This window comes from Rattus norvegicus, chromosome 2, assembly GCF_036323735.1.
Source record: "Rattus norvegicus strain BN/NHsdMcwi chromosome 2, GRCr8, whole genome shotgun sequence".
In the NCBI taxonomy this organism is placed as follows: Eukaryota; Metazoa; Chordata; class Mammalia; order Rodentia; family Muridae; genus Rattus; species Rattus norvegicus.
In genome coordinates, this window is record NC_086020.1 from 141,178,597 (window position 1) to 141,196,708 (window position 18,112).

Genomic DNA, 18,112 nt, shown 5'->3' on the forward strand with positions numbered 1-18,112 from the left:
GGATCACGTTGATGGTTTTCCGTATATTAAACCATCCCTGCATGCCTGGGATGAAGCCTACTTGATCATGGTGGATGATTGTTTTGATGTGCTCTTGGATTCGGTTTGCCAGAATTTTGTTGAGTATTTTTGCGTCGATATTCATAAGGCAAATTGGTCTGAAGTTCTCTTTCTTTGTTGGGTCTTTGTGTGGTTTAGGTATAAGAGTAATTGTGGCTTCATAGAAGGAATTCGGTAGTGCTCCATCTGTTTCAATTTTGTGGAATAGTTTGGATAATATTGGTACGAGGTCTTCTATGAAGGTCTGATAGAATTCTGCACTAAACCTGTCTGGACCTGGGCTCTTTTTGGTTGGGAGACCTTTAATGACTGCTTCTATTTCCTTAGGAGTTATGGGGTTGTTTAACTGGTTTATCTGTTCCTGATTTAACTTCGGTACCTGGTATCTGTCTAGGAAATTGTCCATTTCCTGCAAATTTTCGAGTTTTGTTGAATATAGGCTTTTGTAGTAAGATCTGATGATTTTTTAAATTTCCTCTGAATCTGTAGTTATGTCTCCCTTTTCATTTCTGATTTTGTTAATTTGGACGCACTCTCTGTGTCCTCTCGTTAGTCTGGCTAAGGGTTTATCTATCTTGTTGATTTTCTCAAAGAACCAACTTTTGGTTCTGTTGATTCTTTCTATGGTCCTTTTTGTTTCTACTTGGTTGATTTCAGCTCTGAGTTTGATTATTTCCTGCCTTCTACTCCTCCTGGGTGTATTTGCTTCTTTTTGTTCTAGAGCTTTTAGGTGTGCTGTCAAGCTGCTGACATATGCTCTTTCCTGTTTCTTCCTGCAGGCACTCAGCACTATGAGTTTTCCTCTTAGCACACCTTTCATTGTGTCCCATAAGTTTGGGTATGTTGTACCTTCATTTTCATTAAATTTTAAGAAGTCTTTAATTTCTTTCTTTATTTCTTCCTTGACCAGGTTATCATTGAGTAGAGCATTGTTCAATTTACACGTATATATGGGCATTCTTCCCTTACTGTTATTGAAGACCAGCTTTAGGCCGTGGTGGTCTGATAGCATGCATGGGATTATTTCTATCTTTCTGTACCTGTTGAGGCCCGTTTTTTGACCAATTATATGGTCAATTTTGGAGAAACTACCATGAGGAGCTGAGAAGAAGGTATATCCTTTTGCTTTAGGATAGAATGTTCTATAAATATATGTTAAGTCCATTTGGCTCATGACTTCTCTTAGTCTGTCTACGTCTCTGTTTAATTTCTGTTTCCATGATCTGTCCATTGATGAGAGTGCGGTGTTGAAATCTCCTACTATTATTGTGTGAGGTGTAATATGCGTTTTGAGCTTTAGTAAAGTTTCTTTTACGTATGTAGGTGCCCTTGTATTTGGGGCATAGTTATTTAGGATTGAGAGTTCATCTTGGTGGATTTTTCCTTTGATGAATATGAAGCGTCCTTCCTTATCTTTTTTGATGACTTTTAGTTGAAAATTGATTTTTATTTGATATTAGAATGGCTACTCCAGCTTGCTTCTTCCGACCATTTGCTTGGAAAGTTGTTTTCCAGCCTTTCACTCTGAGGCAGTGTCTGTCTTTGTCTCTGAGGTGTGTTTCCTGTAGGCAGCAGAATGCAGGGTCCTCGTTGCGTATCCAGTTTGTTAATCTATGTCTTTTTATTGGGGAGTTGAGGCCATTGATGTTGAGAGATATTAAGGAATAGTGATTATTGCTTCCTGTTATATTCATAATTGGATATGAGGTTATGTTTGTGTGCTTTTCTTCTCTTTGTTTTGTTGCCAATACGATTAGTTTCTTGCTTCATCTAGGGTATAGCTTGCCTCCTTATGTTGGGCTTTACCATTTATTATCCTTTGTAGTGCTGGATTTGTAGAAAGATATTGTGTAAATTTGGTTTTGTCATGGAATATCTTGGTTTCTCCATCTATGTTAATTGAGAGTTTTGCAGGATACAGTAACCTGAGCTGGCATTTGTGTTCTCTTAGGGTCTGTATGACATCTGTCCAGGATCTTCTGGCTTTCATAGTTTCTGGCGAAAAGTCTGGTGTGATTCTGATAGGTCTGCCTTTATATGTTACTTGACCTTTTTCCCTTACTGCTTTTAATATTCTTTCTTTATTTTGTGCTTTTGGTGTTTTGACTATTTTGTGATGGAAGGAGTTTCTTTTCTGGTCCAATCTATTTGGTGTTCTGTAGGCTTCTTGTATGCTTATGGGTATCTCTTTCTTTAGGTTAGGGAAGTTTTCTTCTATGATTTTGTTGAAGATATTTACTGGTCCTTTGAGCTGGGAGTCTTCACTCTCTTCTATACCTATTATCCTTAGGTTTGATCTTCTCATTGAGTCCTGGATTTCCTGTATGTTTTGGACTAGTAGCTTTTTCCGCTTTATATTATCTTTGACAGTTGAGTCAATGATTTCTATGGAATCTTCTGCTCCTGAGTTTCTCTCTTCCATCTCTTGTATTCTGTTGGTGAAGCTCGGATGTACAGCTCCTTGTCTCTTCTTTTGGTTTTCTATATCCAGGGTTGTTTCCATGTGTTCTTTCTTGATTGCTTCTATTTCCATTTTTAATTCCTTCAACTGTTTGATTGTGTTTTCCTGGAATTCTTTCAGGGATTTTTGTGACTCCTCTCTATGGGCTTCTACTTGTTTATTTATGTTTTCCTGGAATTCTTTTAGGGATTTTTGCGATTCCTCTCTGTAGGCTTCTACTTGTTCTCTAAGGGAGTTCTTCACGTCTTTCTTGAAGTCCTCCAGCATCATGATCAAATATAATTTTGAAACTAGATCTTGCTTTTCTGGTGTGTTTGGATATTCTGTGTTTGCTTTGGTGGGAGAATTGGGCTCCAATGATGCCATGTAGTCTTGGTTTCTGTTGCTTGGGTTCCTGAGCTTGCCTCTCGCCATCAGATTATCTCTAGTGTTACTTTGTTCTGCTATTTCTTTCTTTTTTTTTTTTTTCTTTTTTCTTTTTTTTTTTTTATTAACTTGAGTATTTCTTATATACATTTCGAGTGTTATTCCCTTTCCCGGTTTCCGGGCAAACATCCCCCTCCCCCCTCCCCTTCCTTATGGGTGTTCCCCTCCCAACCCTCCCCCCATTGCCGCCCTCCCCCCATAGACTAGTTCACTGTGGGTTCAGTCTGTTCTGCTATTTCTGACAGTGGTTAGACTGTCCTATAAGCCTGTGTTTCAGGATTGCTGTAGACCTCTTTTCCTGTTTTCTTTCAGCCAGTTATGGGGACAGTGTTCTGCTTTCGGGCGTGTAGTTTTTCCTATCTACAGGTCTTCAGCTGTTCCTGTGGGCCTGTGTCTGGTGTTCACCAGGCAGGTCGCTTGCAGCAGAAAAGTTGGTCTTACCTGTGGTCCCGAGGCTCAAGTTTGCTCGTGGGGTGTTGCTTATGAGCTCTCCGCGGCGGCAGCAACCAGGAAGATCTGCACCGCCCTTTCCGGGAGCTTCCGTGCACCAGGGTTCCAGATGGCGTTTGGTGTTTTCCTCTGGAATCAGTAATGTGTGCAGAGTGCAGTCTCTTCTGGTTTTCCCAGGCGTGTCTGCCTCTCTGAAGGTTTAGCTCTCCCTCCCCTATAGCCTACTTGTTTATGTGTTTATTTATCCACTTTAGGTAATACTCACCTCGATGAAGACTATTGCTGTGTTTTCCTTTAGTGTGTGTGTACTTCAGTATTCACAGATACTCAGAACCTACACTTGATGTCCAGGCTCATGTCTGTGGTTGGCACCCAGCAGTTATTCATCTATGTTGATGTGAAAAACTGAAGTGAGTTCTTCCCCAGGGACACCTGCTATGTACCAGAATGTCGTTTGGAGAACATTCTAGAGCAGTGGTTCTCAACCTGTGTGTAGTGACCCCACAGGGGTCCCCTATCAGATATCCTGCATATCATATATTTACATTATGATTCATAGCAGTAGTAGGATTACAGTTCTGAAATAGCAACAAAATAATTTTATGGTTGGGGGGGTCATGACAGACGAGTAACTGCATTAAAGGGTCTCAGCATTAGGCAGGTTGAGAACCACTGTTCTGGACATTTTACATGATATAACATTCACATTCAACGGTGGTTTCTGAAATGTTATTTCTGGACCGACAGTAGCTGCATCACCCAGGAACTTGCCAAAACTGCAAAGTCTCTGTGGGTTTAATGAATAGTGTCAGGAATAGGATCATGCAGTGTAAGTTTTAATGAGATCCCCAGGGACTTGCTGTGGATGCCCGTGTTTGAGAGGCAGTAGCCTGCACCACTTTTCCTGAGGCGGCCCGGCTCAGGATGGAGCCCTAAGAACCTTCTCTAGGCCAGTTATCTGCTTGCCCCTCAGCGTGGCCACAAGGATATGAAAGAGAAGAGTCGAGGGTAAAAGTCTGCTCAGATGTTCTGAAGATGCTTGTTGCACAGGGGATAAAAATCACCTTTTCCTCGAGTGGAGATAACCCAAAATATTTTCTTGCTATTTTGGTGTCTACATTTGATATTCCATTGTAGAACACTGGGTGTCTTTAGGAATTCGTTCCTGAACTCATTTCTTAACAGGTGTTGGTATATGTTATAAGCCCAGTTCTGTGTTAAAGGTATAACAGTAAGCACCAGACATATTGTCACAGAGATTAAACTCTTTCTGTATAAGGAATTTACTGAGCACTGTTAGCCCAGTAATGAGACTAGGAACATAATTACTAGTGGGCAAAATACTCGAGCAGACACTTCAAATGATATATGCATTGCACTGGGAACATATTCTCACATTACTTAACTCTCAATAGAAAATTCAAATTAACCCCCCAGGGAGGTAAAGATTCTACCCATCAAGAGGACCACAGTTATAAAGAGAGAGATGATAACAGCGCTGTCAAGAGTCTGAAGCAACTTAGATGTCCACACGCCAACAACGGGCCTTTAAGATGGCGCAAGTACTTGGCAAGCGGCTTGTAACTCTCAATGGTTAAACCTTTGTGAGAAAAGTTCTAGAATGTTGTGCTTTCAACTCCACTGCTCTGGAGATGGGGCTTGGATGCCAACATGGGATGGAACTGAACACTGACTTATCGTAGTTGACAATCGAGAGGAATGCTTTCGTAGTTACAGCAGTTGGTGTGTGCTAAGAGGTAACCATACACAGACATGAGTTCTGATAGCACATTTGTTTATTTATGGGTGGCACTAGGGGTTGAAAGTAAGAGACCAGATCTTGGGTTCAGACTCCATCTTAAAAACCTGACCTAAGGTTCAACTCAAGTTAACTAACGGCTGGTACCTAGCATCAGTTTCCAGATAGCCCCACAGCAGGACCTGTGTCTAACACCAGTTTCCAGGTTACTCCCCAACAAATCTAAACCCCCAGATTACAAGCCTGCCCCCGACAGTTCACTTCCTACCAACCACCAATCAGGAGGAAAACAGAAGTTAAGTTTATAACTGGCACCAGCCAGTTATGTTAAAGGCCATAATGACACCCCAATCAGATGTGTACTGGGCTAGGTACCCCTTTCTTACCTAGATAAATGCTTGCCTAAAACTAGGCTTGGGGCTCCACCTTCCTGCTGTGTCAGGGTTGACAGGGAGCCCAAGCTGGAGCTTAAATAAAGAGACCTTAATGTGATTGCACCAGATTCGGTTCCTTGCTGGTCTTTGGGATTCATGAATATTTCCTGGCACAACAAAAACAGGACCTTTCATATACTAAGGAATTATTCTATTACTGAATTACATCTCCAGCCAAGTTTTATTTTTATTTTCTTTATTTAATTCTTGAGAAAGGGTTCCCCCTGTGTAGTCCTAGATATCCTGGAATTTGCTCTGTAGACCAGGCTGGCTTTGAACACACAGACATCCACCTGCATCTGTCTCCCCAGTGTTGGGGTTAAAGGCCTGTGCCACCACTGCCTGTCTCCAGTTTTTATTCGCAAATCAGTAGAAAACTGTGCATATTTATAGGATACATGTATACAATATGCAATGCTTGAGTTGGCATACGTGCATCTACCTTCCCAGATACTTTTCTTTCTGTAATAGTGGAAACAATCAACATTTTTCTCCTAGATTTTTAGAAAATATGATATATAATCCTTGTTTGTAGTAACTGTACTGTGCATTGGAAATGAATTAGTCAGACATTATTTCTCCTGTGAAAGTATAACTTAGTAACGGGTGACGAGTGTTCTCACACCTCATCTCTCCCTCCTGCTGCCTCCCACTGCCGATGGTAACGGGCATTCTACTTCCTACTCTGTAAGATGAGTATCTTCAGATACACATAGGGGAGAGCTATGTTTGCGGTGTGCTTGTCTTTCTGTGTCTGGCTTACCTCACTTGACAGAAAGACATGTAGTTCCATCCATGTTGCTGCAAATGACAGTATTTTTCCCCACTTATGCCTAAATATATTCCATTTCATATTCATATTGCATAAAATACTGCTTTGTTTGTTTTGAGAAACCATTGTTAAATAGAACTCATCCTATGACTCCTTGTTAACCAGAGCCTCTTTTGTTATGCAGACATAACAAAAATCTGTTTAAAATGAGGAGGACTGTCTTAGTTTTCATGCATTCGGAAAACGAAGCACTTTCCTCATTATACATGCTTACTTTTTTCCATTTTTTCGGTTCCAGGGTTGGCAGTTTCTATTTTATCATTAAGAGGAACACGTATAGTCACGACCTTCCAATCTAGTGTGCTGTAGTCAGTATCTTGCTCAATACTGCTTCTCAGTTCACCCATAGCAATCTGCTCGAACGTCATTAATTTTGGGCTCATTCTTTTCTCACACTTCTCATACAGAGGAGCACTCTGTAGACCTCTGTTCGGTTCATTTGATGTATGGTACCGCTTAATTCGGATGTTTCTTTGTTTATTCTTTTTATCCTGATGACCTGTCCGTAGGGAGAAAGTAGGGTTTGAAATCACCCACTATTAATGAGGGGAGTTGATTGGTGTCATTAATTCCAAAGTCTGTTGTTTATGAAGTATGTGCCATCTTCTAATATCTCCATCATTAATCCTTACCTGACCAAATGAAGCATCCTGTACCATTTCTGATTTGTTCAATTTGAAATCCATTTTGTTAGCTGTTAGCATAGCAACATCCGATTGCTTCCTTGTCCCACTTTCTCAGAAGCCGTTTTCATCCTTTCACGTTAAGGTGCTACCTATTTTTGAAAGCAATGTGATTTTATTTTTTTTAGAAAACAGAAAGATGGATTTCATTTCTTGATCCTTTCATTAAACCTGTGTATTTTGATGGGGGATTCGAAGTAATAGATACTTAAAGTTATTGAAAGATGTGTGTTGATCACTGCCATTCTGTTAATAACTTTGTCAGGTGGTCAGAGGTCTTGACATTTTCAGGCTAAATTTTACCCCAAGGAATCAGAAGGTATCATATCAGAAGCTGATTACAATACACTTGAACACACCTTTCTCTATTAGCTACACTTGACTTAGGAAGGGGCCCTCCAGGATAGTATTTTGTTAGGAATGTAGTATCTTTTGGACACCATTATGGTCTGGAGCATCTAGTCCTTGCCAGTCTTGTTTGTGCTTTGGACATGATAGATAAAGAATACGGTGTGGAGGTGACCACAGCTATCATTTCATACACTTCTGGAGAATCAGTGTCTCCACTGGTGCCTTCATAAGACACTGATTTGAAGGAAAGGAATCCAGACATCAGGTCCCTGGCCTCGGTCAGTGCTCCCTGCCCCAGTTTGCCACATGGCACACTGACACCAACTCTTGCAAAGGTCACTCATAACGTTCCAACTTTCACAGCCAATGACCTATTCTCATGTCTCCCACCTCTGTAGCCCTGGGAAAGGAAAGGGAGATCTCAGAGGCAGGGCTCTTTCAACTTCTAGACCCCTTCATGGTAAGCTGCTTACTGAATTGCTGTTCTCCCTTCTCTCTGGCCAGCAAGACTGGTTCTTTTACTTGGTCATGATCCATCCAACTCTAGCTTCTTCAAAAACATCATCAAGCACAGGCCTTCATGAGCAGTCACCCAAACTGGGATCATTAGACTAAGTTTCTGAGCTGGGTAGCTTTCAGACAAAACAAACTTGCATGCCATAACAGGCTCTCTTCAACCCCTACTTTGTCATCACTCACCACCACCAACCTTCTTATAGAACACTGTCTTCTGTGCTCTCATTCGTGCCCCTCAGGGTCTTGCTTTCTGTTGTGACATTGTTAGTCCACCAGCACTGATATTGCTGACATTATGAGTAATTTCCAGCTCCCAAATTCGATGGGTATGTTTCAGGCTGTCTTTCATTTTTATGTGGCATTTGACATTGTTCTCTGGTTGTGGACAGTTCTCTTCGGTCTGGCAACCTAGCATTGAACCCCACATGGTCATTTTCTACTTTGTAGAGGGTGTTGTTTGCAAAAGTTCAGAAACCTGCTGTCTCTTCTTTGCCAGTCCTCTCTTGCCCTGGAGATATTTTGCAGTGACCTGGTTTTGTTTCCGTAGGTCAGGGCTACTTAGTTCTCTTTTATTTGGGTCTTGAGAAAATGTCTTAACTACAAAGCTCAGATTGTTTCCCCAACTTGAGATGTCCCTGACTGTCCCCCACAAGAGTTGGGATTATAAGCGTGCCTCAGTATGCCCAGTCTCTGGCCTTTTTATACATCATGCCTCACTAAGAGTAAATTAGAAGGAATCGGAGGCAATGTTGTGTTCTATGGAAAACACCTTATTATACTTTCTCAATATTAAAAAGTTTCTCTAACACAGGTAGAATTAATTAAGGTCTCACTTGATGATTTTACACAGACTTTGCAATAAAACCAAGCCCCAAAGTAGCTATGTTCACCTCCTATGGATGCTAGAACAAATTAACACACAAACATAGCAGCTTAATATGACAGAAATTTGTTATCTCAGAGTTTTAAAAGCCCAACATGTCAAATCACAGTGTCAACAAGGCTAGATTTTTCCCATCTTATAGTGGCAACCACACTCCCCTGGGGCTTGTAGCTCCAGCACTCTAATCTCTGTCATTATTTTTGGGTTTTTCCCCCTTTCATCCATTTCTACACTCCCTCAGCCTCTCTCTTATAAGGACACACATGACTGCATTCATGGTGGTCCTGGATAAATTAGAATTATCTCATCCCAAATCTTTGATTTTATTACATCTGTCTTAGTCAGGGTTTCTATTCCTGCACAAACATTGTGACCAAGAAGCAAGTTGGGGAGGAAAGGGTTTATTTAGCTTACACTTCTACATTGCTGTTCATCACCAAAGGAAGTCAGGACTAGAACTCACACGGGTCAGGAAGCAGGAGCTGATGCAGAGGCCATGGAGGGATGTTACTTATTGGCTTGCTTCCCCTGGCTTGCTCTGCTTCCTTTCCTATAGAACAGGGACTACCAGCCCAGAGATGGCAACACCCACAATGGGCTGGGTCCTCCCCCCTTGATCGCTAGTTGAGAAAATGCCTTACAGCTGGGTCTCATGGAGGCATTTCCTCAACTGAGGCTCCTTTCTCTGTAATCACTTCAGCTTCAAGTTGACACACAAAACCAGACAGTACAACATCTATAAAGTTAAGAAAAAAGGGGATGGAGTGGATAGCAGTCAGTTTCCATGGATGAGGATGCAGGGTAGGCCTTTGTTTCAGCCTACCATGGTGTCCTTAAGTGCATCCTAGGAGCTGTGAGTGGAGGTTTTTCATGAGGAGAACTTGGATTTGCCTCGTGACTGGAAATGCTGATCAATGCATATACAAGGTAAAGATTATGCAGTACCTTACTGCCCACTGCTTTGTTGCTGAGCCAAACTTGACATAGACGATGTAGTTCAGAAGAAGTCTTTTTTTTAAATAAAAAATTCATTCTTTTCTTAGGTACCTCCCTACTTGTGGGCCTGTGCAGATGACAGGGAAGTGGTATCAAATGCAAGTTTAGTATAAAGCACCAGATGAGCCCAATAAAATTCTCCAAGAAGATCTATCTCATCTCCGTGGATAACATAAAAAGATATATCTTATCTTTCATTCTTTGGTTTTTCAAGGCAGATGGGAGGAGTGGGGTTGTAATGGGTCCTAGGAATTAGGACTCCACATCTGAGTATAAACGGCCAGTCCTAAGAGTCCTGGTCCTAGACTCCAAGAGAAGACAAAATCTACACATGCATATTTCCTGGCTTTCTGCTTTTTACTGGTCAGAACACCTCTGTGGGTGAGGTAGACACAGTGGCACCTCTCTCTTCCCAGTTTTTGTCCAAACTGTTAAAAAAAAATACACGAATGAGGCACTCATGCACACAAGCACATGCGCACATTTTCTTTTCTTTTCTTTTCTTTTTTTTTTTGGTTCTTTTTTTTCCAGAGCTGGGGACTGAACCCAGGGCCTTGCACTTCCTAGGCAAGCGCTCTACCACTGAGCTAAATCCCCAACACGCACATTTGCTTAATGTTGTTAGACGTCTGGCCCTCTGCCAGCCACCATAGGCTAGGATCCTTTTTAGGTGCCATCTTGTATTAATCACTTTTTCGTTGCCATGATAAAACACCATGATTGGGAGCAATTCAAGGAAGGAAGAGTTCATCTTTCCTTCAAGATTGCAGAGGGATAGAGTCCATCATGATGGGGACTTCATGGCAGCAGGAGCAGGGAGCTGGGTGATCAGATTTCCATCCATCCACACACAGGAAGCAGAGAGAGAAAACAGGAAGGAGGGGAGATTATACAACCTCAAGACCACCCCAGTGACGTAGGCTCCCCTGCAAGGCTCTACCTCCTAAAGATCTCAGCTTCTCCAAGCCTTGTCACCTTACACCATCGCCATCAAAACCACCACACAACCCTGGAGGTGATGACCGTAATCCATATAAATGAGGAATTGGCTCCCATTTTAAATTCAACTTTGGAGATCAGGTTAAACTGAAGGGAGACTTAGAAGCCACAGATGATCACATGATCTTCACGGTTTCAGGAAATTACTGTGGGTCTTCCAAATAACTGGAAGCTTTTACAACCATCTTTGACTTGAACAAGTGCAGAGAGGCAGGAAACGTCCTTTATCAGGTAAGGGTGATACTAGTCTTTGGGGTTGTATGTGGGAAGTTCAGTATCAGCCTTGTTCTTGGGGAGAATACAAGATGGAGCCTGCTCTGATGCAGGAAGGAACAGATATTGGGGCAATTAGTTAATTTACATATATCAATTCCCCTGTTCCTAAATTCCAAACCTGGATATCTGTTCAGTTTTCAAGTGCTGCTTCCTAAGCCATATGTACAGACTCTACCACAGTTGGGTATTCTTTGGAATAAATCCCCCCAAAACCCCTTAAAATAATTTCTGTGACACTGAAAATCAAACAGCTTTGCACTGATTGAAACTCTCACGTATGAGAAGGGAATTCAATAGTAGTAAAAGAGTGGGTTTGTAAGGAATGAGTCACCAGTGGGAGGAGGGAATGATATGTGTAGATCTTCAGACTGAAGGATGTTTATATGTCTAATAGTGTTAAAAATAAACGTGCAGATTTCTCCTTGCTGCAGATGGGTGTGGTTTGGTCTGTTCCATGGAGAATTAAATGGGTTTGCTAAACAATCTACTGTGGTTTGAACACGCTTGGCTTGGGGAATGGCACTATTAGGAGGCGTGGCCTTGTTGGAGTAGGTGTGGCCTTATTGGAGGAAGTGTGTCATTGTGGGAGTGGGCTTTGAGACCCTCCTCTTAGGTTCCTGGAAGTCAGTCTTCTCTGTCTTTGTAACAAGATGTAGAGCTCTCAGCTCCTCCAGTGCCATGCCTGCCTAGACACGGCCATGCTTCCCACCATGATGATAATGGACTGGACCTCTGAACCAGTAAGCCAGCCCTGGTTAAATGTTGTCCTTTATAATATAGAGTTGCCCTTGTTGTAATCTCTCTTCACAGCAATGGAAACTCTAACTAAGACATAGGGTCTCTGCCCTGGTGCCATTGCTTCTACCTGGTGAAATGTCTTTTTCTTTCTTCTTCCCTCCCTCCGTCACATCCTTCCTTCCTTCCTTCCATTTTTAGAGTACTGCAGTGCAGGACATGCATGAGGGATGGAATATGCAAGCATCAGGAACTGAGATGAGTCAGGGCTAGGCAACCCCATTTAGGACAGAGGGCCTAGAGGAGGCCACCCTGGTCCTTCTCTCTGGCCAGGGTCTCCCAAAGGTAAAATCAAAAAGGCCTTAGCAGGGACATGTCAATGTGTTCTACAGGTTTTAAATGGAAAGATCTAAGGGTCTGGTGCCAGTTTAGGGAGGTGCCAGGTTTATAAGTCAAAAGTTATATTTTGTGTCTAATTCTCACACTACATAAATTATTTTAAGTAGCCAACAAAATTGAATTTTTTATTTGTTTTTGAAACAGGGACTCTCTATGACGTCCTAGCATTTCTGGATCCCCTATATAAATCAAGATGGCCTCAAGCTCACAGATATCCATCTACCTGTCTCTGTGTCTCAAGTGCTGGGATTAAGTCATGCACCAACATGCCTGGGTTTAAAAGGGCAGACTGTTACCACTATAGTTGGCAATGTGAACCTGGGAGAGTCGAGTCTAAAAATGAGGCAGACTAAAATCTTATGCAATGGCCAACTTTATTCAGGGAATCAGACAATTTATATTCTGCGGTTAGAAATTTTATTTCTCAAGGTTAGGCAAGGTCATAAGAGTTTAGGCTGTATACAGTCACAGGACAACCCATACTTGGAAGCATTTTTGAACAACCGAAGCAAGCAGCAATGTGTAATTTGATACAAACCCATTGCTATTTACCACACCAGGGAGAGGCATTCCAAGACCACATCCATGTTATAGAGGAATAGAGGTTACAAGAATCTTTTGTTTGCTTGGATCAAAGGTCTCGCTTCATTCATGGACCATGTTCTGACAGTGGACTGCAAGTTTCCTGGTTCAGGCAGAGCAGTAAGCAGCTCCCCTTGAGGAGCTCGGAGCTTGGTGGAAAAGCTTCTAAGCTTTAACCTCTTAAGTCATTCACAGTTCCTAATTGCATATTTTGTTAGTAGCATGTATGAATGTGATTGTTAGTAGTACAACATGATTTATAATTCCTTTTACATCTATTTGTGATCAACACATATTAACCACACATGGATACACTCCAGTGTGACACTCCAGTGTGACACTCCAGTGAGATACTCCAGTGTGATACTCCAGTGTGACACTCCAGTGTGACACTCCAGTGTGATACTCCAGTGTGACACTCCAGTGTGACACTCCAGTGTGACACTCCAGTGAGATACTCCAGTGTGACACTTTAGTGTGATATGTCAGTGTGACACTCCAGTGTGACACTCCAGTGAGATACTCCAGTGAGATACTCCAGTGAGATACTCCAGTGAGATACTCCAGTGTGACACTCCAGTGTGATACTCCAGTGTGACACTCCAGTGTGACACTCCAGTGTGACACTCCAGTGAGATACTCCAGTGAGATACTCCAGTGAGATACTCCAGTGAGATACTCCAGTGTGACACTCCAGTGTGACACTCCAGTGTGATACTCCAGTGTGACACTCCAGTGGGACACTCCAGTGTGATACTCCAGTGTGACACTCCAGTGGGACACTCCAGTGTGACACTCCAGTGTGATGTCAGTGTGATACTCCAGTGTGACACTCCAGTGTGACACTCCAGTGTGACACTCCAGTGGGACACTCCAGTGGGACACTCCAGTGTGATGTCAGTGTGACACTCCAGTGTGACACTCCAGTGGGACACTCCAGTGTGACACTCCAGTGTGACACTCCAGTGTGATACTCCAGTGTGATACTCCAGTGAGATACTCCAGTGGGACACTCCAGTGTGATACTCCAGTGTGATACTCCAGTGGGACACTCCAGTGGGACACTCCAGTGTGATACTCCAGTGTGACACTCCAGTGTGATACTCCAGTGTGATACTCCAGTGTGACACTCCAGTGTGACACTCCAGTGAGATACTCCAGTGTGACACTCCAGTGTGACACTCCAGTGTGACACTCCAGTGTGATACTCCAGTGTGACACTCCAGTGTGATACTCCAGTGAGATACTCCAGTGTGACACTCCAGTGTGATACTCCAGTGTGACACTCCAGTGAGATACTCCAGTGTGACACTCCAGTGAGATACTCCAGTGTGATACTCCAGTGTGATACTCCAGTGTGATACTCCAGTGTGACACTCCAGTGGGACACTCCAGTGTGATACTCCAGTGAGATACTCCAGTGTGATACTCCAGTGTGATACTCCAGTGTGATACTCCAGTGGGACACTCCAGTGTGATACTTCAGTAAGCTCACGGAGCTCTTCCAGCCTCGTTTTGCCTACCTTCCCTACTGCACTTCAGCCTTTGGTAACCGTGACTCCATCCTTTGGATTGCCTTTTTACTTTTAAAACTTCCACATGGAAAAAAATTCCTCCACTTAGGCATACATATGACAAGATTTCATCCTTCCTTGTGGCTGACTGCTGTTCAACTGTGCATGTGTACCACAACTTAACGTATCATTCATCATCACAGAGCACCTACATGGAGTCCAGATCTTAGCTATAATAATAGTGCCACACAAATACGAACATGCAGGCATCGCTTTGATATACCAACTTTGTTTTTTTAGCACAATCCCAGAAATGGTATTATGATGGTTTGTTATGCTTGGCCCAGGGAATGGCACTATTAGGAGGTGTGGCCTTGTTGGAGTAGGTGTGTCACTGTGGGTGTGGGCTTTAATACCCTTGTCCTAGCTGCCTGGAAGCTAGAACTCTCAGTTCCTCCTGTACCATGTGGCCTGGATGCTGCTATGCTTCTGCCTTGATGATAATGGACTGACCTCTGGACCTGTAAGCCAGCCCCAACTAAATACTGTCCTTATGCGTGTTGCCTTGGTCACGGTATTTGTTCGCAGAAGTTAAACCTAAGACACACACACACACGCACACACACACACACACACTATATATATATATATATATATATACATATATATATATATATATATATATATATATATATATATATATAAAACATATATAATATAGTAGATCTCATTTTAGTTTCTGGAAGAGCCTCCATATGATTTTCTATAATAACTCCACTAATTTATATTCCTAGTAACAGTGTATAGGAATTCCTTCCTCACATCCTCACCAGCATCTCACATTCATTATAATTCCTGAGGGATAGAACTTGATAACAATTGGCTAGCATATCAGCTTCTGCTTCAGAGAGTGCAAGCCATCTGTCATAGCCAGGGAAAGCACCAGCAAGCATTTGTAGATGTGTGGGGGGCGGTGCTTCATTATTCTGAGAACAACCTGGCGTCTCTGAGAGGGACTCATTTTCACAGAAACCCACTCACCACTGATACAAATGACTGGAGAGATGACTCAGTGGTTAACAGCACTGTCTCCTCTTGCAGGAGACCTGTGTTCAGGTCCCAGACCTACATGATAGATAATAACCACCTGTCACTCCAGTTCCAGAGGCTCCAGTGCTCTCTTCTAGTCTCTGCAGATACCTCCCACGTGTGCTGCACAGCCATACAAGCTGACAGAATACCATGCACATAAAATAAACTATTTTTTACCAGTGACCGTCAAGAATAAGATACTATGACAACAGAAGAAGAGCTTGGTCTCTGAGCCCTGTGTTTGCTTAATGGATGGTGGAATCAATGGTGACGAGTTTGCATAACCTGCTAAGGACAAAGCTCGCCCTGGTTCTGTAAGAACCAAGGACAATATTGAGTTTCTTTTTTAAAAAAGTGTTTTACTTATAATTATGTTTATGTGGAAGAGGCATGTGTCCATGAGCGCTGCTGCGCCATCTCTCAGGCCCGATAACGACCTTCCACCAACCATGCTACTCAGTGCTGGGAGTGGGGAATGATCTCTTTTAAGGCTATAAATCCTATCTGTGTTTTTTATTGGCCTTTCCCCCCTTCCTTATACGCTTTTGAATAAAAGTAGAAATCTCTATTGCTTTTTCCAGCAAGAAATTCTGTTTTTATCGTATGAGAGGTGAAATGTAACTATGTTTGTTTCTGGGAAAGTTCATCATTATATCAAAGGACTCAATTCTACCCTCTATCTACCCAGGAATCTCTAAGAAAACAAAAACCTGTAGGAGCGAAAGCCTGCTATCAAAATGGAGGAGTATGCCTATGTAATTCCTACAGTTCAAGAATCTCTCCGGTGCAATCTACCCACAGCATAGCCCTCTCTGTGGGTGGCTGTTATTCAGTTTAGGGAATAATGAGAAGGGAAAAGTCTGTCTATACACACAGACCTCATATTTTCCAGAATATTTTCTACCGGAGGTTGGTTGGGTCTGTCGATGTGGAGCCCCGTAACACAGATAACGGACTGTATGTGTACTTCTTTATGGCTTGGTACTTAGCAGTGCATCTACTTCGGGCTCAATATTATGATATGTGTTTGACATGGAAAATAGGATTATATAGAGTTTTGGGGTTTTATTCAACTTTTGAATTAGTACTAAAAAGAGTTGGGAGTTGGTACTAAAAATAAACCCAGAAAACAAATTCTGAGGCAATGAAGCAAGTTGTGAAAAATCGTGGCTTGCATAACTGAGTCTCCCTCTTCTTTCCTCTTCCTAAAAAACCGGGATTCGATTTTTTTCCCTCCAGTTTTTCCCTTCTTTCTTTCCTAGTTGGCTGAAGAAATTCGGGAGTTTGACCTTCACTTCCCTATTTCTGATGTTGGCTGTTCGAGCCGGGCCTACATCTCTTTTCCTTGTGTAGAGCTAGGTCAGCACAGCTTTCAAGGATGGGGCAGCGGTGAGGAAGAGACCCCGCCCCCGTTTATAGACTGCTACTCACTAACCAGCTGTGTGGGCAGAAAATCATTCTACTGAGATGGGACTGGATTTTATTCATGAGGAGTCACAGACACATTCCTCGTTTTACCCTCTAAAATGCATTTAATGGATGCCCTACTTCATTCTTTTAGTATCTTGCAAGTACTTACGACACAGTTGGTATGCGCCAGGTCTGCCTGAAAAATTCTGGAGGAAAAGAAGAGAAGAAGAACCTTCTGATTCTAATAAAGTCACTTTATACCAAAGAGACTTTAAGATGTTGATGTCTTAGCAAGCAGAGTTACTGATATCGGCATTTAAAAAGAAAAATGCAACAGGGAGCTGGGGAGGGGGTCAGTGGCTAAGAGCACTGACTACTCCTGCAGAAGACCTAGGTTTGATTCCCAGCACTTACCCCCTGTAACTCCAGTTTCAGGGACTTGGTGCCCTTTAAGATCTCCATGAGCACCAGGCATGTGCACGGTGCGTGTACCTACATACAGGGGAAATAGCTACACATAAATCTTAAAAAATTAAATGTTATAATATTAAGGTTTTGTTACAGTAATGTCATCTTTTCTTTCCTCTCAAGGAATGGTTCCTAAACTTCCCTATGTTGAGATTCGCATCCTTGCTTTAAGTATGAATCCAAGTGGTTCTTCATAACTAGGCCCAGGATTGTGGCTCAGCCGCTGTGAACTTGACACAAGGACAGACAACATCAAAGCACAAGATTCATGTGAGGATGACGTCCTGCTCTAGAGATGGTCTTCTGGATATTTCCCAAGGCTCAGTGTTTGTATCCTTCAGACCCCTCCTCCTTCCCTCTTCACTCCCTTCCTGGAGCATTATTTGCATGCATGTTGGTCTGAAGACATAAGCAGCCATGCTACCATCCAGCCTTCTTAGTATTCAGATGTAAACCCATGGCAGTTGTGCATTTGTTAATGTTACAGAATGCTCATTATGTCAAAGTTACAGTTTTATTGTCCTGGTCCGTGTGTCACTGAGGGGCCCTCAGTTCTGTTTGCCTCTTCTCAAACAGAAACTCTATGCTCGTTAAAGAATATGTGCCCATTCCTCCCCGCCCCAGCTCTTGGAACCATCTTCTTTCTGTCTCCATGAGCTATTTTATATATTTCAGACAAGTGGATTCATACCACATTGGCCCTTCTGTGTCTGGCCTATCTCAGTCCAATGTCTTTAAGGTTCAGTAATGTTATGGAGTCTTGGAATGTTCTTCCTTTTTCACATT

The 18,112-nt window shown here is 42.5% G+C and overlaps 1 long non-coding RNA gene across 1 annotated transcript; it reads left to right on the forward strand.

Annotated features, from left to right (window-relative positions):
- Nucleotides 1–5,045: 5,045 nt before the first annotated feature.
- On the forward strand, nt 5,046–17,831 carry LOC134485734 (uncharacterized). The gene is made up of 2 exons (XR_010063996.1): nt 5,046–5,154; nt 17,450–17,831. It is a non-coding gene; the product is annotated as an uncharacterized LOC134485734 (long non-coding RNA).
- Nucleotides 17,832–18,112: the final 281 nt, after the last annotated feature.